The sequence below is a fragment of the Podarcis melisellensis genome (assembly GCF_964234715.1).
Source record: "Podarcis melisellensis genome assembly, chromosome: 12".
In the NCBI taxonomy this organism is placed as follows: Eukaryota; Metazoa; Chordata; class Lepidosauria; order Squamata; family Lacertidae; genus Podarcis; species Podarcis melisellensis.
The window spans coordinates 40,694,802-40,721,213 of NC_138544.1; the positions used below are offsets into that span (position 1 = coordinate 40,694,802).

Here is a 26,412-nt window from a genome sequence, read left to right on the forward strand (position 1 = left end):
GGCCAATCCAACACTCCATAGTACAAGGTTTCACATGTCAAATACAGGTGGTACTGTTAATTCACTCTGCAGCCTATATAACAGAAGAAATCTCCCACAAATTAAAATGTTTCAAGCAATGTGGCCTTGACTGCTAAAACAATACCGATGCAAAGACAAAAATCACTTGATTTTTTGTTAGCTCTACCTATTAATCCTGTTTTTCATTAGCATGTTACATTTTCATAATTATTGTATTTTATTATGCTTACTGTGAATGTCAATGTATGTTTATCTAGCACCCATATATCACAGTAACAGAATTAAATTTCCAAAATAGAAGGTAGCCATGCTGTTTCAGAAGTCAATAAATCAATTCAGATGTCAAACGTAATCATAGTTTGCATTAACCATATCAAATACCGGGGCAAACCCCAATTCACACATCTTATCCTAGCTTGCATTCTGCACTAACTGCAGCTTCCGGATCAAGTGTGAGGGAAGCTCCACATGGAGCACCTTTCAGAAATCCACTTGAAGCAACCAATATATGAACTACTGTGGCAAGACATTCCCAGTCCAGGGGTGGTCGCAGCTGTAGAACCAGTCACAGTTGGTAAAAGGCAACCTAGCAGTGCAACTGGTTAAAAACTGCTCCCTTCAGAAAATTCTGGAATATCCTAAGTATAGTTTTCCTCAGGCAAAAGACATGTGTTTCTATTATCTGCCCATGGTTCAGCATTCTTGTCCTTCAAGGCCCAATAATTCTGGAGGGAAGCAGCAAAAGTTCCAAGACATCCAGGATACCTTGGCTATCCCAAATCTGCTGCACACCCAAGGATAACTATGTGAAGTTGCTGAACTCATTTTACATTGCAATCCAGAATGGGATGGGCATTTATCAAATAAGCATCAAGACCACCAAGGAAAATACCTAGATCACACAAAATACATGAGACATAATATGTGCTGTCCTCAATATGGAACATTATGTATTTGGTAACTAGGTAAGTGGGGCTACAGGATAAACACAGCAGATGAAAGGTCTACAGGTAGAGATTTGTATTTCAGTTGTTGTCATGGTTACTTTTGTGTCCTAATATATGCCTTTCAACAGGGTGGATTGTTGGTCTCTTGATCTTGCATTGGAAGCAGTCAGATTCAAGGAACCAACAGCGAGAGCAGGTTGAAAAGCATACTTTGAGGAAAACTAGCAAAAGATACTTAGATGTGTTTGTTTTCTATCTTACTTGGCATTCTCAACTCTGTCACGGGTGACAAAAATCATGGTTTGCCAGTTCCGATGCCACACCAAGCCATTGTTAAGCTTTGCAAAGAAAAAAGAATTAAGAATTGACATGACATCAGAATTATGCCACAGGCATAATTATACAGTTGTAAGGGTTACAAGGCAATGCATGTGAATCACTCTGAACACTCAGCAGTACTATGTAAATACTAATTATTTTAGTTATTATTAAGTAGTCAACACCATGCAGACTGCTTGAATTCAAACATCTTATTACTCTGGCATGACCTTAAGCTGTCCTTTCAAGATTACTGTATATATTAAATCCTTGTTGATATTTTAGGACAACTTTTGGAACACAGTTACATAAATATGGACTCTATCTTTTGTTATTGCAACACATTATAATGGCAAGTCATTACTTTTCCTTGTAACATGAGGGGCACTCCCATTCAAGACAACTGGAAAAACCAGCTTCTAAATACTTTGCCAGTATTGAGAACCAGGACTTTGAAATGTTGCGCATTCCCTCTTGCTGGAATAGAGTAAGTCACATGATTATTCTTATCTTTTTAAAAAGAATAACTGTAGTTCTTTATGCAAAAACAACTAATGCACCAACAGAACCAGCAAATCATTATTCTAATATGCATAAGGAAGGTGTATGTGATGGTCATTTACAAAAAAAAAACCCCATCACCATCTGATTGCATCCATACTGTCAAGTTTGATCCATCTTTCTTCCCCTTTCCTTGTTTTTTCACAGTGCTTTCAGACAATGTTGCAATGCTTCCTATATTATTATTATTATTATTATTATTATTATTATTATTATTATTATTATTATTATTATTTTCATTTTGGGGAAAATCCATTATTTTTATTTTTCATAAAACTCGGTGCTTAGTTCCATCACTTGTTTACCACCAGTCCTGTAATGTTGTGGTGGGTGTAGTCTGTCAGTATTCTGGACTTCTAGATTATCCAGATTCCTCAGTCTCCATTCTGATTCTTAGATTATCTTCCCCACCACACCCACACCCTCTATTCATATAAATTGTCATCCAGAAGTGGGAAGGAGGTGACTGGGTGAGTTCTAAATGGCAAGCATCCCTGCCTCCCTTCAACTTTCATTTCATGGCTGTAAAGAAAGTAGAGGGTTACTCCATGACTGGCAGGACAGTCGTGACCATGTCTGCATCATAGGGCATGCAAGCAACTTATCCTGCAGTGAGGGAAAGAACTAGCATTGTGTTGTCATCCCCACTTTTCTAAAAAAAACTTGTGGTTTGGGTGGTATGGAGAGATGTTTCCAAGCAGATGGGAAAGGCTATAGCTGAAGGTTGCAATCTTAACCTCATTTGCCTGGGAGTAACTATCACTGAATTCATCAGAGCTCACTTCTGAGTAAACATAGTTAGGATTGCACTACAAGTGCTCTTAATTCAACTGCAGAAGTATGTGCACAAGTGCAGGATGAGCAGTAGGGGTGAGTGGAGGACTAGTGTGGATGAGAGTAGAGAAGAAAACATATATGCCTGTTGATGAAATTGCGCTGAAACATTACTTTTGAAGGACATTGCAATAGAAAACTGTGCATTGTATAAATACATCACTGAAATCTGCTAACAAGAAAACTTGTATAAACTCACATTAAAAAGTTTGTGTCTAAGTACACACTATATGCATATTTATGATAGACAGAAAACTCCCACTTCACTCTAGGAATAAATTAGGATACTGGCAAAGTTCCTTCAAATGTTGAGAAGTCTCCCCCTGCCCCCTTAGCAATAGATGTTATCATGGGCACATGAAGAACCCACCTGTTGCCCTAACCAGGCTAACAAATGAAGCAGTTCTAGATGTGCAAAAGAATCTGCTTCCTTCAATGAAATGAATGATAGTGTCAAGGGAGTTTGTATGTAAAAACACTATGACCAAGAAAACAAACTATGTATATAAAGAAATAGGACTGCTGTACTTTTATACTGGTCACCCACCCAGTATGCACACTACTAAACTTTAACTCTCCATCAAAAAATGTTCCAAGTAGCAAATAGACACAGCAAATTCCTGTTACCAGGAATATGTTTAACCTCACTTGTGAATTTTAGTGGTAAAAGTTCCTTAACCCATGTAACATCTATTAGCAGGTGAAAATACATATGTAACATAAATTTACATGTCCTGTATTAATTCATTATAGCTGTACTTTGTAACTGCAATCTACTAGTATCTGCAAAGAAGAGCACATATGCAGAGGTGTGGAAAAGTGTGAGTTTCCCAGAAGCCAGAAGAATCAAGTACTTAGAACAGAGACCAACAACTGGAAGGCAGGGATCAGAATACAGCTTCTGGAAAGCTGCCAACTGGCCAGCAACAAAGTGCTCTCACCATTCCATCACTTTAAGTGAAAAAATATGTGTTTGTCTCTTATTTCAGTTGTCCCTCCCATTCAAAACTAAATACTTTCAGCCCATCTGGCATGAAGCTAATTGTAAAGCTACGTAAGGTGTCCTGTCATTGTTGTCCCTACTACCATCAGTCGTACCCCTTAATTTTAAGTGATGTTGACTGAGGTGAATGCAACAATTTTTGTGGCTCACATCTCCTGATAAGGCATCCTGGAAAGGAGGCATAGCCAAAAGTGGATACAAAGCAAATTCTGTACCTTGGGCTAACAGTAGGGCTGCTTCAGGATAGGCAGAATGGGGAAGTAGTAGTAAATAGGTGAAGAGATTCCTAGGAATAATTAAAGTAGTCAGGGCTACTAAACAGTGGGTAATCCAGATTTGAAAATAGATGCAACTCTTTTTGTAGAAGTGGGTTGATAATGGAATTTGTACATCAGACCAGTTAAAAGGACTGAAAGAAATTTTGTTCTAATCTTCAGTGTTTCAATGAATGTTGCAGTGTTTCAGCATTTCTATATTGCTGGATGAAATAACTGGATATAAATGCTTGCTGGAATGCTGTAAATTGCTGTAAATGTTCAGTAGCTTAGAAATAAATGGAAAGTAAGTTAGAGTGTTTCATTCAGCAAAATTTCCTGGACCTTAAGAAGAAGTGGCAATGGTTTTGGACTTCTACAAAGCTACATGAGTTTCCAGAAACCTACACTTGGAGAATAAATGCATTATTAGCATATATGTGATATTAAGTAGATAGAAAATAACTATGTCATGAGAAATGCACAAACATTGCTGGAGCAGAATGCAGCCATCGCCCAATGCTTATACAAGCCACTAGAGGAGACGTTTTACCAGAACTACATGGTTTCTGTCCCCCTTACCATGTCTGTTACTCCGCCACCCCACCCTGGATTGCAATGGAGACAGGTGACCTCAAATCCTCCCTTTGTGTTCAGACCCCGCCACCAACCTGTAAAAGTCCACTTTCAACGGAAAGACAGCTGGGAAGCAGATTATATGAAGGAGGTCACAGTTCATGCATAGGAAAGCAGCAGTGCAGATGGTGATGTTGGACAGCTTGTTTCTTTAAAGGACCCAGGTATTATTTCACAGCACAGACCACTTACTTTACTCAAGGGAATACCAACCAGCAAATGCAATTTCCCATTAACTTCCTCTCTCCATCTGAAATACTCTTCCTGAATTATCAGAATCTAGCTCTTCAATGCTGCATAGATACATACAATTCAAAATTGAATAGCTGTGTGGATGATGTGTCTTGAACATCCCCATTCATGCCAAATCGATAAAGTTTTAGCTATGCATGCCCATCTTAATATAAAATGTTCTGACTCAAATGGAGATGTTGAGCTAGTAACTGTAATCAAAAGATCATCAACACAAAGATTAGAACTATAAAAATCCTACCCCATAGTGCAAGTCATATACAGTGGTACCTCGGGTTAAGAACTTAATTCGTTCCAGAGGTCCGTTCTTAACCTGAAATTGTTCTTAACCTGAAGCACCACTTTAGCTAATGGGGCCTTCTACTGCTGCCGTGCAGCCAGAGCATGATTTCTGTTCTCACCCTGAAGCAAAGTTCTTAACCCGAGGTACTATTTCTGGGTTAGCGGAGTCTGTAACCTGAAGTGTATGTAACCCGAGGTACCACTGTATAAACAGAAAAGGGAAACAAATATATTGCAGCTTGCAGATAATTGGCAAGATCCATAGTCAATGTTACATTGACTATATTGGGGTTGCTTAGTACAAGTGTACTATTTAGTTTGATTGGAGCAAGAAGGGTGAGTGATAATACTTACCAACAGTATGCTATGCTAACAGGGCCTTTTCTCACACTTGGCCAGAAAAAAAAATGCTGGGGCATGAGGTTAAGAAGTGCTCATGGGTGAATGCCAAAATGCAATATGAGGTGGTGGTGTTAACAGGCTAACAGAAAATCACTTGAAGAGATAAAAATGAATATGACAAAGAGTTGATTAATAGATATTACACAATCAATATAAAGTACAACATAACCTAGTCAAATTTAATAAAGGAAACATCTGTACATGAAGTACACACACTTTGTAAGAAGAGCAAGAGTCTACAACCTGACGCCTGATATATTAACTACCATATTAGCTCAAGGGGAGGCCAGTTATCCTGCTTTGTAACTTAATCATAAGCAACCAAATCCTTTAATTAATATGGAACAGTGAATAAAAAAGCAATTTAAAAAACCTGATATTTCAAGGCTTAATAGAATATTTCTTCTTTAAAATAAATAACCAGCTGTAAGTGACATCTGCTCTTAATGCAAGGATAGTACCTTAGAATTAAACCTACAGCCCTCTTTAAGAAAGGGTGCCTTTTTTTATAAGTATCTGTGTAACAAACATCAACACAACAGTCTAAATACTGTACTTATATATTACGTCTTGATATTGTGGACAAGGGGCTGGCAAATCAACACAGATGTCATCCACTGAGCCATCTGGGTAACCATAAAAAAGCAATTATTGCACTATAATCCTAACACTACTTGAAATAATTTTGAGCATCCAGTTATCTAACATTAGCAATCTTGTTCTTTTCAAAAATACTAAAAATATGAAGCATTCTCAATTGGTCTTCTCTCCCTTCGTTTTTTAAACCCTTGTTTCACTAATCCACCCTAATATTGATTAATTAAGTGGGTACAATAACACAATGCATATAATGTATTGCTATGGAAATAAAACTTGCACGCTTAAAGAAAAATACAATGTATTACATTCAAAAGTAATGTAACTATCTTTCTTCCTGATTGAATCCGGTCTAAATTATCAGACATTGAAGATGGCATTACATTAACCACATTTGAACATGATACCAAGCCACAAATTGCATTCATGGACAAGAGTTCACTTTATCATATGCATGAAGTTTTATTCTCAGTTAGGTGTGGTGTGTGTGTAGGTAAGTAGTGAAACAAAGGACTGAAATATAGAAGATGCAAACTGTGATCATTTAGAATCTTAAACCTAATTAATTACAGAGACCATTTACAAGGAACAGTTGATGATGTTTGCATCTTTCTGTCTTGAAAGACAATAGAGTGTGCTTCCGGGGGTAACGTCAAATCGCTCAGTTAGCAGCACCAAACTGCCCACATGTGCTAGAATTAAATTTCTCAGTAAATTGTGATTCAACCATTTCACACTGGAGTCTTGCTCTGAAGTTCCTTGGTTCAAGAATGCTCATTTTAAGGTCAAACTGAGACTCTAGATTGAAACTGCTATATTACAATATATCAAAAAGTTTGATTCTGTCACCTGCAACCTGAATCAAGTTAATGTATTTTATTCAAGAGAAACCTAGTCATTTATAAATAGTAATTTATAATTTTGCCACAACCCGTTCAGCAGATCTTAATAAAACCTGAATATCCTTCATAGGTTATAATAAATAAATAAACTTGAGTACACCTCTCAGATGTGATGGCCTATATTAGACTCATGGGATTAGATACATAGCATAACACCACAAAGTAATTTAGTCACAAAAGTATGCCTCTTACAAGTCTTATGACTTATGAAGTTGTCAGACTTTACAGAAATTTTGGCCTAGGTTTAACAAATAAATATACAGCTACTGTACTACTATTTAGTTATGTTTTTGCACTACCACACCACATGCTATTTTCAATTTGATTTTAACATGTAAAAATTCTTCAGTTGTGAACAAAATGGGCAGGGCAGTTTAAAATTAAATTAAAACCTTCCCTGTTGAAGTTTTTGTTTGTTTGTTTTTTAAATAATATTCCTGATGATGCTTGAAAAAATCAATTAAAGAAACCTTAAAAATCATACTTGTATATTAATTGATTCATACCAATTTATGTAGATTAGACAACAACTCTAGTTCTGTAAAAAGAGGCATACTATCATTTTTTACATCATGCAGGTAACTATCAAACCAGACACCAAATATAAAAAAGCTATCCCTCAGGGTGATATGGAGTTGTACTTATGTGAGTAAGACATGAATTATTATTTTTAAACCTGCTCTTTATTGATCAAAGTCTTTCAAACAATTTAAAAAGCTGTTTGATCAACTAAATACTGCAACTCAAGAAGTTATTCGGGAATTCAAAGATGCAATCTCAACTTAACAGTGGAAAAAGTCCCATGCTCTTAGAAATCATGGCTCACTCTGATCTGTCAGAATCAATCACTTCTTAACCATATACTGAACTCCTTTTGAAGATGACCATGTTGTACATCTCAATCTGCTAATATTCCATTGCTAACTTTCAAGGGCTGCCCAACACACCATGATATGAACCTGAGTTCAGTCTACAGACTGGCAGCAGCTATCCAGGGTTTCAGATAGGGCCTCTCCCAATCCAGCCTGAAGAGGCCAGGGATCATACCTGCGAGCTTCTGGGCGCAAGGCATGTCCTCTACCACTGAGCCATGACCCAGGTTCAATGTATACTGCAGTGGTTAGGAGCAGAAACAAAACTCCAGAAAGCGCCCCAGCTAGTAGACCGTTCAGTTCAAATTATATATTTCAGCTGCCAAAATCCGCTTCCTATCTGTAATATGAAGATAATGGTATTTTTAAAATGCTTTATTTATTGTTTGTGACTACTTTCGTTATGTTACTTTTTCATGTTGTAAGCCGTCTTGAACATGGTTTGAACTGTGGAAAGGCAGCATGCAAATAAAATTATTTGTAATACTGGCCTATCTTGATTGGCAAGTGTAACAAGGAATGTAAAGCAGATTTGAGCATGAATGCTTTCCCCTCACATGTGGAAAGCAACACCCGCCTTTCCAGTGAGCAGTCACTGCCTCACCCTACACCCCTAGAATTAGATAACAAGGGTTGTAAAGCAAATTTGACCTGCCAATACCTTTCATTTCATAAAGAGTATCTGCTGGGTCCATAGTACAACCAGGAATGTAACTCCACTCCACTTAAATCCATAAATCTTACTCCAACTCTTCACAAAACCCCAAGCTGGAGCAAGCAAGAGGGGAGGACGCTGAGGGTACTTATTTCACTTGTGAATCACTTCCCATAAAACTGTCCCAAAGCAATGATGAACAGGGCATTGCAACACAGGAACCAAGTCCCAGCATTGGCCTTCCAAACAGGGGACCAGACCTGGAGATGCCAAGGACTGAAGCAGGGACCTTATGCATGCAAAGCAGGCGCTCTCCTACTGCTCCCGCAAAAGATCCCTGTTTCTGAGGCAGACTCAGAGGCTCCCTTTACATAACCGCCTCCCCACCTGGCAGCTCCGCACACCTTCGCCAGGAGGATGCAAGAAGTGGGGCGGGGGGGTGGCGCTTCCACACCCAGCGCCCTTAACCCCCCCCCCCCGCGGACTCGAGAGACAGCTTCTTCTGCCACGAGGAAGGAGAGGCGTGAGCTAGGAAACAACACGCGTCTCTCTCTCCCTGCACGGCATTCCCACGACCAGCAGGTCCCTCACCTTCAGGGGAAAGCGACAACCGCGCGCGGACTTTTACTAGGGGTTGGTAAGCACACGGCGCGCTGTTGTTGTTGCTTTCCGACTTCCGAGTACAAACACGCCTGTGGGAGGGAGGGAGGGAGGCGGCGGTTGAGCTCTGTTCACCTGCTCCCAACCGTCCCAACCGCCGCCCGCTCACGCGCCAGGGGGACGCTCCGTCCGTCAGTCAAGGGAGCAGCTTACTTCTCTCTCTCTCTCACCCGAGCCCCGCCCCGCCGCCAAGTCCGTCCGCCGAGCAGCGCAACCCCATCTGCCCGCCGCGCGCCCAGCACCAGCCTCTCTCCCCTCAGGGCAAAAGCGAAAGCGCGGAGGGAGGGAGAAGAATCCCACCCGAATCTCCGGCGACAGACCTCCTCGTTACCTCAGCGCCCAACGGCGCCCCTTCCGCTCCGGGGGCCGCCGCGACAGCTCCGCAGCCCCTTATTCATTCGCCGCGCCGCGCCGCTCGGTGCCCGCCGGGTTGGGCTGCCCAGGCGGAGCCCAACCGCCAAAAGCAACCCCTCCCCCTGAGAAAAGAGGAGGAGCTCCGGGACGGGGGGGGAGAGAGAGAGAGAGAGAGAGAGAGAGAGAGAGAGAGAGAGAGAGAGAGAGAGAGAGAGAGAGAGAGAGAGAGAGAGAGAGAGAGAGAGAGAGAGAGAGAGAGAGAGAGAGAGAGAGAGAGAGTAGGAGGGGCGTGGCGCCTTCCCTGCCCCGCCCCGCGGTTCAGGCCAGCGCCGCTCTGATTGGCCGCGGTAGGTGTTCTCCCCGCCTTGCGTAGCGTGGCCGCCTCATTGGCTGGGGAAAGAAGCGCAAAGCTGGCCCCTGATTGACTGCTGCGCGACGCCTGGAGGCTGTCACGTGAGGCTAGGTGGGGAGTCGCTGTTAGCAAGGTCCGCTAGGCAGATCCGCGGGCGTGTTTGGCCTCTTGTTCCCAGGTGGTCTCTAAGCGGGAGGTGGGGGACGGGGCAGCTGCGAATTCTGTTTCTTGACGCATCTTTCCTTGCTTGCTTCTGCCTGAGCCGCCTCGAGATGAGCGCATCAGTCAAGAACCCTGTTGAATCTGGAAGGAGGCGCACCCTTGGATGCCCTGATGCAGCTGCGGCTGGGAGGCTGCACATACCACATCCCAGGAAAAACACAAGACTAGGAACCTGGCCCCGCCCATCAGCCAGTGGAGCTTCTGTTCCTATGCTTGCTTCTCTCCCGGTCCCAATTCCGTTTGTATCATACCCAGCTCCAGTCCCTTCCAGGAAGGAAGTTGAGGCAACCGCTTCAGGTGGCAGGATCCCCAGGGGAAGCAGACCCGCCCCCCACGCGCTTCCTGATGTACATCTTCACTTATCCCTCCTATGGCAGCAAGGCGTGGGGTGCCATTTTGTGGTTCACCTCAGGCTTTGGGCCGGCCTGGATTAAATCTATAATATTGCAAAAGCCTCCTTTTTTGGACGAGCTTTTTCTCAAGCCGTCTTGCCTCTGATTTGAAAAGCTAAGCCACGTGCATCTGAGACAACTGTTGCACATGCACAGATGGCTGCTTCATTGGAGTTTGGGGCAGAGGAGTGTTGTAGATGAAAGGAGGCAAATGGAGTAATGCACATCTGGTGAGGACATCTCTGCCCCCTCTTGGGTGTGTGCAGCAACTTATGAACGCAACATCAAACACAGCAGGGAGGAAATAGCTTGGCTGCATTTTAAGCCATGCATATGCACATAGCCCTAAATCACAACTTGTGCCTCCACCCCTGGCCACCTTTGCACCTGCCTCTGGTTGGTGGATCAGTCAATCAATCAATAAATAAAGAGGTTTTAATGATAAAATAGACCCTGTAAGCATGACTGTGGTCAGGATTTATGTTGGGGGGCAGGTTTTATGTTGGGGCAGACAGAACCTCAGCTGAGTACAGTCATACCTCAGGTTACAGACGCTTCAGGTTGCGTTTTTCGGGTTACAGACGTGCCGAAACCCAGAAGTACCGGAATGGGTTCTGGGTTTCAGCGGTCACGCATGAGCAGATGCACTAAATCGCATATGTGCAGAAGCGCCGAATCACAACCTGCGTGTGCGCAGACACGGTGTTGCGGGTTGTGAACGCTGCAGGTTATGAACATGCCTCCTGCACAGATCACGTTCACAACCTGAGTGTCCACTGCATTTTTATTGATTTACTTGATTTAGGGGGAGCAGCTGCCCCCCTGGCTATGCCCATGCCTGTAGGTATGACTGCCCTGCTCCTCCTGGTCTAATTAAAAAATAGGTGCTTTCAGCATTCTAGCCGTGCTCGCCTTCATAGGCATTGTTATGAGATGGCCCAGGAGACTGAGCCTCAGGTCTTTGGCACCTCAGGTCTTAGGCCCTGGATATCCTGTTCTGTTTCCTACTTTTTTCTAAATGTAAAATCTACTTGATTTGCTATCATGCTATTTAATGTTGGTGAGCAATAAATGGATCAAGGTCTACAAGCAGATCAGGGGACAATTTGTGGCAAGAGTTTCTTACTCTCAATTGTTTAACAATGCAGCAAAAACCAATTCCCTTGACTGCTGAAATAAAGCAAGCTTTGGAGACAAAACCAGGCATGGACTTTTGTTTGGAGTTCAGGTTCTGAAAACAAATTCATGGGTTAAGCCTGCAGTCAGAAGCATCCTGTACCTTTAAGTGTGTGTCATCCCACCCCACCCACTATTTTGCACCTGGTTGCAGTTGGTGGACTTCCAGGGTTTAGTAAAAACCACAGTAGATCCTACAAGCCTGAAATCTGCCTGCCCTGCTGGTTGCCAAAAATAGGATAGCTAAAAAAAAATGTTGGGCAAGAGTTTCTGCAACATTCCTGTGTGTAGAGGAAGCCCAGTGCTAATGAGGGGATTTGTGGGCTCTAGAACAAACATGCCAGTTCCCAATTCAGGGTGAAATCCTTATTAAATTAATGCTTATTAAATAAACCATGCTCCCCACCCTACACACAACCTGGGTCCTTGTCACAATGACCACATTTGCATATAACACTAAGACATACCATGGCAAATGCACAGACTTCCAAAGAGAAAATTGTAGCTGCTTTGCTTCTTGCTGTTCCTTTTAGCTCAGCATGGTGCGACGCCTAAGCCAAGTGTCATTTGAACCCAGCATCTTATTTCAGCTCTCTCCTCCTTAACCACAGTCTGCAGCCTGGGTTTGTTCCCATGCCTGTGGAATGAAACAGATGTACCAGGGAGAACTGTTGCCTGTTTCCTTTTCCTGACCACCTATGAACATTCTAAAATATTCCAAAGATTCTGTGTGCTGTCTTCCGGCAGCCTAATTGCAATACACCAAGGGAAATATGTTTGATGCTTTAAATCGGCCCTGGTCCTATAGGGATAAGACAGCTTAAAATATAATAATGTGTCAAACCCATTGAAATTTTTTTTTTCTTAAAACAGAGATGAAAATGTGTCTCATATGAGGTGGGAGCAAACTCTTTTATTATAATATTTTTAGAAGTACATTCCCAACTGATCAAGAGTGGTAGTCAACTAAGTTTTACTCAGAGTAGACCCACTGGAATTAGTGAATGTGACCAATTTTAGTCCAGTAATTTCAGTGACTATACCTTCATTGAACACCACTCTGGGAAGAAGACTAGCAGGACTGCTTTTGTGTTAACGGCAACTTAAACTTTCAAAAGCCACCAGATCAAACTTCCATAGCACAACACTGAGTATTGCCCAGAGGTTAATAATGCAGATTAAGCTGCAGTTGAACACATAGGGCCAGAGGCATGCCATTTTAGTGTCAACCTCACAATGTTTGGGGAGGGGAATTTTTCTGACTTTTCCCTTAAGCCCACTAGTTGTGCAGTTTCATTCATTCATTCATTTTTTAAGAATGTAGTAGCATTGTGGAATCATAGAATTGTAGAGCTGAAAGAGGCCTCAGGAGTCACCTAGTCCACTGTGCAAGAATCTTTTGCTCAACGTGGGGCTCAAACCCACAAACCTGAGATGAAGAGTCTTATGATCTGCTGATGGAGCTATCCCAGAAGGGTAGATCTCAGCGAAGCATAGTAGGTTACTCAATGTGTATATAGATGTAAAAAAACAAAAAAAAGGTATTCCCAACATATTTGGGGCTATATACCCCTTATTTGAGGGAGTAATGCAAAGGGGGTTGTTGTTGAGAAGTGGTGACAAGCTTTGTATTTCTCTTGGAACTACATAGGTTAAGTAACAGTTCCCCTTGAGAAGGGCAGTGTCGCCTGAAATGTGATAGGATTGTAGGTATTATTTTATTTCATAAGCCTTCCTTGTATCTTGAATACTGAGCTTTATACTGCTAAGTTCCACTGCAAAACAATTGTTCAATGTAGCATCAATTAGGCCACTAGCAGGGAACAAATCTACCCAACAGGTGATTTGAGAAGGAGGCCTTATCCACATTTAACTTTCCCCCCACCCTCTCCATGCAGAGGTTTGTGCTTTAATGCTCCTTGTTGGGATCCTTTCCTCCCCCCCTCCCCTTTCCCTACTGAAATCTGTTATTCAAAGCTGAATCAGAGCAAACGTCAATCCGGGTTTTCCACAACTTGACGTTTGCTCTGACTGAGCTTTCAAGAGCGGGTTTTTGCAGGGAAAACTCCAGAGCAAAAAATAAAAATAAGAATTGGGGGTGCTTGGGCACAGACCTGGAAGGAGCAGAAGAAAGGTGCGGAAAAGACCTGAGCCTCTTCAGTGTATGTGAAATATCTAATAATCAGTTTTTCTTCAATAGCAGCACCATTATTTTTTAGAACCAAGAGTTTTGTACTTACCCTTATTATGAATATATGTTTATGTGTTGCACATTTTCAGCGCCATGCTTTTAAAATATTCATATGTTTTATTCATTATTAATTTAAGACGATCAAGTAGCTGTCAGAACAATTAGCTGATTTACTGCAGGCTGAAATTCTTTCATTCACTAGAGGCAATAAAATTCCACCAATTTGAGTTTCTTTTCAAAAGCTAGCATGCTGGACTGCACTAAATGAGTGCTATATTTCTAAGCATGGAAATGGAGGATTGTGATCAAAAGCCTGATACACATTTTAAATAGGACTCTTGATACCCAGTGCACAGCCTGAAGCGTGCCTTGCTAGGCATAGAATTGCAGCTCTGGCAGAAAGATTTGTCTTGCCCATAGTCCGTAGACTAGGTACACGACATGCATTTAAAGAACATTCTGAGCCCCCTCCAAAGAACTCGTTTGTTAAGAGTGCTAGTAATTGTATCTCTGTGAGTAGTAAACAACAGTTCCAAGGATTCATTTGGGGTGGAAATGTGCTTTAAAATGTGTGTTCTCTAATTAATTAATTACTTAGTTACTTACCTAGGTTGTAGGAAAACCAAATATGTGACATGTGCAGCCCTGAATTCATATCTTAATATAGGTAAAGGTAAAGGGACCTCTGACCATTAGGTCCAGTCGTGGACGACTCTGGGGTTGCGGCGCTCATCTCACTTTATTGGCCGAGGGAGCCAGCGTACAGCTTTCGGGTCATGTGGCCAGCATGACTAAACCGCTTCTGGCGAACCAGAGCAGCGCACGGAAATGCCGTTTACCTTCCCGCCGGAGTGGTACCTATTTATCCACTTGCACTTTGACGTGCTTTCGAACTGCTAGGTTGGCAGGAGCAGGGACCAAGCAACAGGAGCTCAACCCGTCGCTGGGATTCAAACTGCCCACCTTCTGAATGGCAAGTCCTAGGCTCTGTGGTTTAAACCACAAACGCCACCCACATTCAGACCTAAGCCTTGGGAGTCTCTTTTTCACATCCTGAGAGAAGTACCTTAAAACCTTGCATTTCTTTGCAACGTTGACTGTCGCACTGTTCTTTCACTTGCAGCTGATGCCTAGGCAGACCAGCTGAAAAAGCTCTGTTTTGACAGCGGGCATGGGCATAGATCTGTAATGTAACGGATTGCTTATTTTGTAATATGGTCGGTGATGGATGGCTGAAGCATGCCAGTGATATTTTTCTAGAAAAAGAGGTGTCGGACCTCAACATGAACACCTCCCTTGTTCTCTTATAATAGCAAAGGTGCCCACCTGAGAGGTGCCAGAACTGAGTTCCAGCGAGTTCCAGTTGAAAAAAAGCCCTGGGTGTGCCTGAAAGCCATTTAGCAATGGGAAACCTATGACTTCCCCAGAGGATGATGAACTACAGTTCCTATTACAGTGATATCTCGGGTGACAGACGCTTCAAGTTACAGATGCTTCAGGTTACAGACTCCGCTAACCCAGAAATAGTACCTCGGGTTAAGAACTTTGCTTCAGGATGAGAACAGAAATCATGCTCCGGTGGCGCGGCAGCAGCGAGAGGCCCCTGTAGCTAAAGTGGTACCTCAGGTTAAGAACAGTTTCAGGTTAAGAACGGACCTCCGGAACGAATTAAGTTCTTAACCCAAGGTACCACTGTATCCCTAAGATGACCATGCTGCCTAGGGCTTATGAGAGTTGGAGCTCAACAGCATGAGATCCCCATCCCTAGCACACCTTGCAACCTGGAACCTCTAATCCTTGACTTGAAAGCTCAGATGCTAAGGCATTATAAAGATTCAGTGTTTGGGACCCAAACTATATTTAACAGAAAACAGACTTCAACCTATGTTTAACAGACTTCAGACAGTATTTAAGTAGTTTGCAGAACAATAAATGCAGTACAGTACAAAATAAATAGATAACCAACAATGGAACCAAAAAACTGCAAACAATGCCATGCAATATTAAACAGAACTACAATGAAAAGCAGTAAAGCAATACAACGCCCCCCAAAAAACATAGCAGTTCATTTTGAAATGTATTTAGAGCCAGGGATTACTTCCTTCTTGCCAAGGCATATCCTAACTCACAAAATGCACATACCCCTCTAGCACAAATGCCCCACACCCAAATTCTGCCATTACATCTATACAAATTATATAATGCCTACTCATTCAATATCAGCCATCCCACTGAACTCGCACACCAAGCACATCATTTACTCCAATATCTCCCACCCAGTCACCAGCCACCACGATGACCATTCAGTCCACTTCCATGCCACAAATTGTATTGCAGGAACACCAAGGAGAAAACGAAGCCGTTCACTGCCAGCGTAGTATAAATAAAGCCATCAGTCACACAGATGTACTGCTCCAGAGAGCACTCTGCTTCTTGCCCAGGTTGGAACTGCACACACCCCTCCCTGGTCCTCCGCTCACCAAGAAGTGCCCTCAGTCAGGTCAACCCACAGAAGAGGCACTCTTAATAAAAATGAAATGGAGGTCATCCCCATCACTATTCTCAGCGTTGCTAGTTTTGTAGCTCTCTGACTAGACGGTAGTCGTCATCAACAGCTGGTTCCAATCACTTCCTCAACAAGATGACTCCCAGGTCTGCCAGGACTATCAGGGAGTGAAGAGAAGAAGTATGCTTAGATTTCTCTTCCCGTCCCCCCCTCGGTCTAGAAGCTTTAATGTCAATTAGTTTCGGAGGCCCTGCTTAAGTAAATGGCTGTGGCATACATGAGCCATGAAACAGGTTTATTTTCCTAAAGTTATGAATGTAGCTGCTGAAGAATTGTTAAGAAAGAAAAGTTGCATTTATAATACATTGCCCAGCAGTTGGAGCAACTGTATCTGGGGACACATTATAAAGAACTTTGCTGCTTTAGCAAGAGATACAGCTATGCTCACCTCACCTGGTTCTGCCGCCACACTGCCATCACAGGCGAGGCTCATTGCAGGGAACTTAATGGACCCTCATGCAAATCCCCAAAGGTCTTTCTGTGACTCTCACAGAGGGAGATCAAGCTGTCAGCAGGCAAATGTTTACCCTGGTATCACAAGGATTATTTTACGGTCTCAGCATGCTTAAATTCTGAAGTCAGTGGGACTTAAGCATGCATAGCTCTGGATAGGATTGCAGCAAGCGCTGTAAATAAGGTGGGGGGGGGGGATTCTGTCATATGAAGAATTTCCTGTTTCCAGAATGCGACCTGTTTCTAATCTGTTGTAAGGTTCTGCCGAGCTCTGAAATGTTTTATTATTTTTCTGCAGAGATAAAGTTCTAGTCCTCTTAACCTCCTGACTCTGATGCTCTGGCAGAGCATAACTGAGATTCTTGCATAATTAAACAGTGGGCTCTCAGGTGACACTCACACTGTTCAAGTGTATTCTTCAGGCTTTCGACTTGCAGCCTGGATCGGTTTACATCTGCATGGCTGCTGAGAGAAGGGTTTTCCGAGGTCACAAGGGAGGGGGAACAACCTCTTGGAAAAGAAAGTGCTTAACCAAAGACTCCTTACTGTTGCAGTTCAGACTCCAGATGTGAAGTCAGTGGTTGAGCAGGGGGGGGTGGGCAGGAATGCTTAGAAAACAGCTATGCATATACCAGAGGAATAAGGGCCTGTAAGAGGAGTGAGAGAGGCAATAAGCAGAAGCTTTGTTTCAAAAGATCTGATAGTAAAATGCATAACTTAAAGAGCTGTGCTCTTTAACAGAATAAATAAATAAAAGGTGTTGCAGGAGAGGGCAGTTTTCATAAGGACTGTTGCATACAGGAAAGGGGGTTAACCATTGGTTTTTTTTCTTTAAAAATTAATCTTTAGGAGTACTCTCATTTTAACACAAGAAAACCACCATTTTATAGTTCAAATCGGGAAAAATAAATACAGTAAATGGACAAAAGTACAAAGATTCACAAAATGTTTAGGGGTACACATACCCCTGCGCCCCCCGAAAGAAAGCATTGGGGTTAACTATTTCCTCTCCCCATGGTCTCGATGAGAATCCCTCTTCTCAATGGTGGCTGTTTGGTCCTAGCAAGCTCCTTTGGAGGCGGATGAATTTTCATCAGGATTGCATTAGCAGGGCAGGAGAGCCAGTGTGGTGTAGTGGTTAAGAGCAGTGGACTCATAATCTGGTGAACCGGGTTCGCGTCTCTGCTCCTCCACATGCAGCTGTTGGGTGACCTTGGGCCAGTCACACTTCTCTGAAGTCTCTCAGCCCCACTCACCTCACAGAGTGTTTGTTGTGGGGGAGGAAGGGAAAGGAGAATGTGAGCCGCTTTGAGACTCCTTCGGGTAGTGATAAAGCGGGATATCAAATCCAAACGCTTCTTCTTCTCTTCTTAACCTCCTACCCATGGCCATGCACCATGGCCCCATTGTAAACTGGAGGGGGTGGTACATGGGAGTAGCCAAGAGGGAGCAGGGGAGTGGTTACCCCCCTAAATCAATCAAAATCAATATACAGTGGTACCTCAGGTTAAGTACTTAATTCGTTCCGGAGGTCCGTACTTAACCTGAAACTGTACTTAACCTGAAGCACCACTTTAGCTAATGGGGCCTAATGCTGTTGCTGCGCCGCCGGAGCACGATTTCTGTTCTCATCCGGAAGCAAAGTTCTTAACCTGAAGCACTATTTCTGGGTTAGCGGAGTCTGTAACCTGAAGCGTATGTAACCTGAAGTGTATGTAACCTGAGGTACCACTGTAAATCTGAGGTTCTTCCCCCTTAACAAAAATCCTGGCTACGCCCATGGGGCAGTACCTATTAACAGTTTCAAAACGGACACATTTCATGCCCTGTATAGCTTGCTTCTATGGTTTCAGCCTTATGCGCACTTACTTTACGATACCGAACTCAGTAGGACCTCTGGATAACCTATGCATAGGATTGCATAGATGTTACTGTTTTCATGCATGCATAAAGATATATTCAACATTATGTATTTTATGCAGCACTGTTGGTTATGTGTATAACGTTTACCTTGCAAAATAAGAAAAGAGAGGCCTTACACTATAGAGTTTGACCATGGGGAGTGAATGTGATGAATACGTGGGTATTCTGTTGTGGATCACAGGAAACGTGGATTTTGTGGAGAGATGTCAATGGACACTTGGTTTTCATATTCTTTGCCATACAACTGCAGCAATAGATGTATTTCTAGAGTGTCGGCATGCCTGGGACCCCACCCAGACCACTTTCTCTAGGTGTTGAGTGGTTGGCCATTGCTAAGTCTCATAATCCAAGCAGATGTTTGCCAATAGTTAATAGATTATGGACAAGACTTTATCCTGAAAACGTAAGTAATCATGCTACCACATCTTTTCAGAATGTTTTGTGTCACGTATGGATTTACTAAGCTTAGCAATAGAGCTCCTGAGCTCTCTGTAGAGCCTACCTTATTGCAGAGGGTTATGCATTTCCATGAATATTAACTGGAAGATTTTATAAGATTCTTTAACAGCAACCCATCCGAGCAATTTATTTTTAAAAAATAAGTGTGAAGAACCATCTTTTAAAACGGTCATCTGTAAAGGAGCAGACTTTAATACTTTACTGGCATTAATATCCTGATCCCAAGATTTCACTCAAGCAGCCTAATCCCCCATAGAGGCTCCACCAAAATTAATGAATAAACTGCAAGAGAAGGTTGTGCAGCTTGTTTCGATGAAGCTTGCATAAAATTTCCCATCTTAATTAGTGTGGGGAGGGGTGCAATTTGGGGTTTTATTTTGTTTTTGCCTTGGGTTGTAGGTTCATGACTGAACAAGTTCTGAATTTAAGTCTACGAGGCAAATGTATCCAGCATGGTGCCCTCTGTATTTTTCATAATACTACAACCCCCACAATCCCTGGCCACTGGCCATGCTGGCTAGGGCTGATAGGAGTTGAAGTACAACAGGATTTTGAAGCTACAGCATTGGCTGCTCTTGTCTAAGGCCAACCAATGGACCAGACAATGGCTTTCAACCCTCAGTGGCCTCCATGAATCAAGGAAATATTCACTGACCCTGCAGCAAAGACTGAGCAGAGTGGAAATTTGCCTGACTTGGGTAAAGAACACAAACACAACCTCCTCCTTGATCATATCAAAGGTACATCTAGCCTTTCCTCAGTGACCAACCAGATGCCTCCAGAAAGCCAACCAGCAGGACTCAAAGGCAAGAGCCTTCCCTTGTCCTTTGCTTCCAACCAACTGGTATCCATTGTCAAGCTGTCTCTGAAGCTGGAGGCTGCATATAGCCATATTGACTTCCAGCCTTTGATAGACTTACTCTCCACAAACTGGTTTTCCAATCCCCCTTTTAAAACTATCTAACCTCGCAGCCATTACCACAATCTGGCTGGTGAATTCCATCCTCTAGTTATCGCTCTGCAAATAAATAATTTGTTTTGTCTGTTCTGCATGTATGTATGGCCAATCAGTTTAATGGCTTGACCTTGAGCTCCAGGGAGGGAGAGGGGGGAAAGATACTCCTCACTCTCTCCATACCACATCCCAGTCGTTTTGGTCTCCAGAAAGGAAAAGTGTGTTTGCTTGCCGATGGTGATCTGCAACCCTTTCATTTTAAATGAAATAAAGGAGGAGGTAATCTGTGCAGGAGAGGTAATCTGTGAGGAAGAGAGATGCATTTGAATACTTGACATTTGGAGTGTGCAGCCATTCGTAAGTCAGCATTCTGGGACTGCGGCGCTGCAATCATAAACAGCGAGAGCTATTTTGCTTTGCAAAACAGTTAAAATGTCACCGCTCCCTCATTATGTTGTTTCCTGGTAAAATACTGCACAGTATCATTATCAATTAATTAGGCATGATCCAGCAGACTTATCTCATTCCTCTACTCCAAGGACACAAAAGGAGCATTGATGGAAACAAAGAATCCCCATTGAGGGATCTGAAACTAGCAGTGTGTCTACTGGGCAGGAATTTTGTTTTGCATTTGAAGCACATGGCGGGAGGAGGGAAGTGTGCAGATAGGAACTGGAATTTGAATGGGAAACCATCATTTTGTGAAACAACGAGCTGGCCAGCTTCGGATGCTGGTACCATTCATCCTGGCCTTTGCTTCCTCCTACTTGGTTCATTAAAGTCTTCAGCAGCAGGTCAAAAAACAGCGTCTTCAGATTGTCACCTGAGATGCTGCTGAGTCAATCTGTCCATGTCACAGTAAACGGCTCTAGTGCCATGAAAGGGAACATGTTTTTCATTCAGAAGGCCCTGTTTCAATCCCTTGGTGGGTCTTTGGGAAAGGTTCCTTTCCAAAACCCTGGAGAGCTGCTGCAGATGGACTCAGGCTGTGTTAATTTTTATTATTATTGTGAGTTAAAGTAAATAAGAAAAAAAAGGGGGGGAGAAAAAGAATACATAAAAATCATTTTAAAAGGCAGAGGAAAACAACAATAGCAATATGACAATAAAATATTTTTTAAAAGGTTACAGAACTATGTAGCATATATGTAAATGAATAAACTTATTGTTTCCCTCAAGTATACAGTACTTTGATTTATGGGTCAATTCGTAGATATCCATGTTGGTTTGTTCTCTCAAGAGATGCCAAAATTTCTTCTCACATGCAACAGTCATTCTCACACAAAAGCTTTTTGGTTGCGCAATAAATGCAAGAGAACAATTTTTCATGTCAAGGCACGCTTATGTAAGGATCAGTAATTAATGAAGGGAAATAAAGAGAATGCCGTGCTGGTTCAGGGGGTGAAAGGTTCACAAGGTGTGCAATAATGAGGCCACCTTATGAGCTTGAAAAACTACCCAGCAAAGCTGCTGACAGCCACTCTATGGGGAAGAGGCATAATTCATACAACGTTAATTGCCCCAGACGAACAGTCTGCTCATTATAGAACTTGGGGACAGGTAATTATTTGGATCTCCTGTTGTTAGCTTCCGTTTAGATCCTGCCCTGTCGCTGGTTATCCTGGTAACTTTCACAGGTGTTCTAATTTTGCATTTTTTAAAGGCGATAGGTATAGGGGTCCCAGGTCTCCACCTGGCGTGCCCTTCTGTTCCTTTAACAACCCGAGCAGGTCACCATGCATTTAACAGATGCTGAAAGCACATGGTTCCCCCCCAAAGAATTATGGGAAATGTAGTTTACCTTTCACATAGCTATAATTCCCAGCACTCATAACAAGCTACATTCCCAGGATTCTCTGAGGGAAGTCATGTGCTTCAAATGCATGGTGCAGATGGGACCGCAGCTGGGAAAGAAGATGCTTTGCTGCTTTGCTCTTTTCCCCTGTCCTGTCACCCACCTTCTCTGCCTGCCTACTGAAAGCAGCGCCCTTGCTTTCCCCTCTCAGCAGGTGGGGCTTGAGTACAGGGGAACAGGACCATGAGGCAAGGTGTCAGGGCTGGGTTCAGATGCCGTTCAGCACAAAAAAGCAGAAACAGTTGTCAGTGAAGTTAACTTTTATACATGCAACACCATACAGTGGTACCTTGGTTCTTGAACTTAATCTATTCTGGAAGTCCGTTCCAAAACCAAAGCATTCCAAAACCAAGGCGAGCTTTCCCATAGAAAGTAATGCAAAATGGATTAATCTGTTTCAGACTTTGAAAAACAACCCCAAAACAGCAATTTAACATGGTTTAACGAGACCATTGATCCATATAATGAAAGCAATAAACAATGTACTGCAGTCACACAATCAATCAATCAATCAATCAGTAGCTGAACTGAGTTCTACAGAGTCACAAAACCAAAACAAAAAAGCCACAAAAACAAAAACACAAAATAAATAGCAAAAGCAGCAGACCTCAGCGTAACACTCAAAACGGAAGTGTGGCACTCAAAAAGAGCATGTTCAGCTTCCAAAAAGCAGTTCGCAAACTGGAACACTTACTCCCAGGTTTGCAGTGTTTGGGTTCCAAGTTGTTTGAGTACCAAGGCATATGAGAACCAAGGTACCACTGTACGTAACACTTCCCTATAGACCTTGCCCTATGGAGCAGTTGCCAGGACTGATGGTCCCCACCTTTACGGCTCCGCCTCTGCCAGATGTTTCCCAAGCAGTCTCCAACTGCACTGGCGCACCTGTAATCTCTGTTCTGCCCTACACATCACTCTGTGCATCTTTGGAGACAAGTGGGGAGGGAAACTTGTTGCAGTAGGAGAAGCAGGCTCCTCAGATTTTACTGCAGCCTCTGGCCCACCCTCCTCTGCTTCAGCCACTGAGTCTGGACTGCTCCCTGTCACAGGCTCTCCCTGCTCACTAAAGCCATGTGCCCCTTCAGCCTCCAACCACTCTTCTCCCTCTGACCTCTCCTCGGTGTCCCACCGCCAAACTCCGGGCTTGTAGCTTCACCTTGGAGGTTCCCCAACTGGTGCCTCACGCCACTCCTCGCCATCCAGCCAGCCCCAAACACTGCCCCTCGTGCTTGTGTTGCAAACACCCGCAGAATAACTTGACAGTCCTTGTTTGTTTGTTTCAAATGCCTCACACATTTTAGTCACTTTGATGGGCAGTGGCAAAGGCATGTGTTGTAGATTCAGGCAGAGACATAACACCTTTAGGCATACGTAGTCCATTGAGAACAGAGAGCCTGGGATTGAATGGTGCATTGCTGCCACGTCCCCACACTGCCTTCCCTGAGCAGCCTTGCAAGGCTTGGATCCTGTGTGTGTGAGAGACACACACACACACACACAGAGAGAGAGAGAGAGAGAGAGAGAGAGAGAGAGAGAGAGAGAGAGAGAGGAGGGTGCAATAGCCATGCCTCTGGGAGCTGCTGTTGCTCCAGAGGTGGCAAGGGCTTGGGCAGACATGGTGGGCTCTGTTTGTCCTCCATTCCTTTCCTGCCCCTGGCATGGGCATACACACGCACACACACACACACACACACACACACACACACACACACCACCCTGAGTGGCATGGAGACATTTTCCGCTACTGCCAGTTGCTCAAACTGCTTTTTCAGCAGTTCAAAAGCTATATGTTTAGTGAACGAAATGAGGATCAGTCGCGTGATTTGTTGCAAGTGGGGATGGCAGTGAACTTCGTATGGGAATGAAAGAAAGGTAAAGTATTTGCAAAGGAAATGGTCCAGAGATTAACTTCCCTCCTGTATATCTTCAAAGGAAATGACACATTATAGGATAAATATCTTTTCAAGGCATATGGTTCATTAACAATTGTATTTTTTTTAAAGTGTGTTACCTCGACTGATGGAGTAGACATTAGTTTAGGAAGTTCAAACAAAAGAAGAGGAAAAATCCTAGAAACAGCCAACTCACATTATGATGTCTGAACTTCATGCAAATGTTATGTCTCCTTTCGTTATAAAGAATAATACCTCCTATTGATGTGGCTGAATGAAATCTTTCTTCATGTGAGAACATTTTGCTTCTGATTAAAATGCTTCCCATCCCGTGGATGTGTTTTAGTGTTTGAGAAGCCAAGGCTAATCTGTGGAAAACAGAATTGGGGGGCTCATTGTCATTAAATCGTCAATGTAAAACAACATCAGCTAATAAAACTAATTATTATAAACAACAAATAAGGCAAGACAACATTCAAACTGCAAATATTTAGTTAAATAAAATTGCCCTGGAGGGAGGTTCAAAAAAGACCTCCCAAAGAACAGGGGTTCAGAATTGTGGTGCCACCACAAAAAAGTTCCTGCTTCTGGTACCTTGCCACTGGAAACAGGCCCAAGAGCACGCCTCTGAAGTTGGTGGAAGAGCTCAGGCAGGTTTGTGTGAGTGAAGGAGCCCTTTAAGAAACCAGGCCCCAGACATTTAACGACATGAAAATGTGAAGACCTCTCCTATAATTCCAGCTCAGAGGCATGAATGCAATTTCAGTGTAGCGAAGTTTGGGGTCCTCTCATCATCTAGTCAGCAAAATTGTGCCATTTGATTAAATGACCAGTCAGCCCCTATACCAAGGTCTATAACCAATGGTACTGCTGTCAGATTAGCTGCATGATTTGATTAGCAGAACACATTAAGGAAGTAGAAGTAAGCTGAAATTTCATGCCCGAGAAGCTGAAAATTGCCTTTCTTTCTGCAAGCGCTGTACTGCATTGGCAATATTCCAAGGATGGACAGTATGTGGCCCTCCAGATGTTGGATTACAACTTCCATCAGCCCCAACCAGCACTGCCGATGGGCAGGGATGATGGGAGTTGTGGTACAATAAATATCTGGAGGATACAGGTTTTCCACCTCTGATCTGGTGCTACTGGGATGCTTGTGCAATCAAAGCATATTCTACGCTTTCAAAACATGTTTTCTTTAAGAGTAAATAATATCTATTCCCACCTCAGGAGGGATACTAAGGCAACCAGATGGGCTAGTGGACAAGTAACTGGAGTAACAAAAATGGCGCCCACCAGATTTTGCTGGACTCCAACTCTGGCCCAGCCAGCATGGCCAATTGTCAGGGACAATGGGAGCTGTAGTCTAAAAACATTTGGACTGTAAGGCCACAGGCTCTCCTTCCCTGCAAATATTCACTACTGTCCCTAGAAACTGGTGTTTGTAGCCTGCTTAAAAGAGAGGAGCCAACATCATGGAATTTCTCTTGGGTCTGCTCATCAGCGCTTGGAAGGAAAGGAATTCTACTCATCAGAAGAAGGAAAAAACCCTACAACTTTAGATATGTTTGGAACGAAAGTGCTAGAAATCTATGCATTCTATTGGAACTTCCCTAATTAGTATCCAGTGAACAGTGCCGTTTTTAACACAGCAACACTATGAGCAGTCTTGCTCATTATCAGCTTCCCTAGATATAAACCCTTCTTTAAATATTCAAGGATATTCAGCTTGCCAAAAAAAAAAAACCCCACAATTTTTTGAAAAAGCATTGAACTTAATGAATTAAAATTATTCCTCTATAGTATTTCTAGCTTATAAATATAGAAAAGTTTCCTCTTAGAAGAACCTTGGAAGTAAGCAGATGGGAATTAATTGGATCCTGCCTGAATTAAAATTGAAATACAGAGAGCAAAAGTATTTCATCATCAGTTTTTGGTTTTGGGAATCGTGCTTAGTAGTTGGTTCTTCAAACAAGCATAGCAAGATAAGCCTGAAGCCAGGTGGCTTTTATCTTGTGTTCTTGTGATTTCCCCTTGGCAGTGTCTGGTAAACAAGGAAAAAACCTCGGTAGCTGCCACAAAAGTGCTGAAGTGAGAGAAAAATCTAGATTCTTCACCCCCCCCCCTTTATCCTGCCTTGTTGGATAATAAATCAATAAAATTATCTCATGATGTTTCTATACCATCTGCATCACCAAAGATATTTCTGTTTTCATTAAGCTTTGTGTTCTACCTGCACTATCAGAGGCAGTAAGCTTCTCTGAGGGACGTGGGTGGTGCTGTGGGTTAAACCACAGAGCCTAGGACTTGCCGATCAGAAGGTCGGCGGTTCGAATCCCCACGACGGGGTGAGCTCCCATTGCTCGGTCCCTGCTCCTGCCAACCTAGCAGTTCGAAAGCACATGAAAGTGCAAGTAGATAAATAG

The 26,412-nt window shown here is 43.0% G+C and overlaps 1 protein-coding gene, 1 long non-coding RNA gene and 1 pseudogene across 5 annotated transcripts in view; 1 reads left to right on the plus strand and 2 right to left on the minus strand.

Annotated features, from left to right (window-relative positions):
- MPP7 (MAGUK p55 scaffold protein 7) overlaps window positions 1–9,711 on the minus strand; it is a 77,067-nt gene extending 67,356 nt beyond the window's left edge. For 2 of the 3 annotated variants that reach the window (XM_081882441.1, XM_081882440.1), the window contains exon 1: window positions 9,528–9,711. The gene's annotated coding sequence lies outside the window, so the exon portion shown is untranslated. The remainder of the gene's footprint in view (window positions 1–9,527) is intronic. The other variant, XM_081882442.1, reaches the window with a different exon arrangement.
- The window catches only part of LOC309353232 (ethanolamine-phosphate phospho-lyase pseudogene), a 359,600-nt pseudogene that overhangs the window by 94,213 nt on the left and 238,975 nt on the right, over window positions 1–26,412 (minus strand). The gene's annotated exons all lie outside the window — the stretch shown is intronic.
- LOC309353524 lies at window positions 1,138–3,723 on the plus strand. The gene is made up of 2 exons (XR_014161923.1): window positions 1,138–1,773; window positions 3,435–3,723. It is a non-coding gene; the product is annotated as an uncharacterized lncRNA (long non-coding RNA).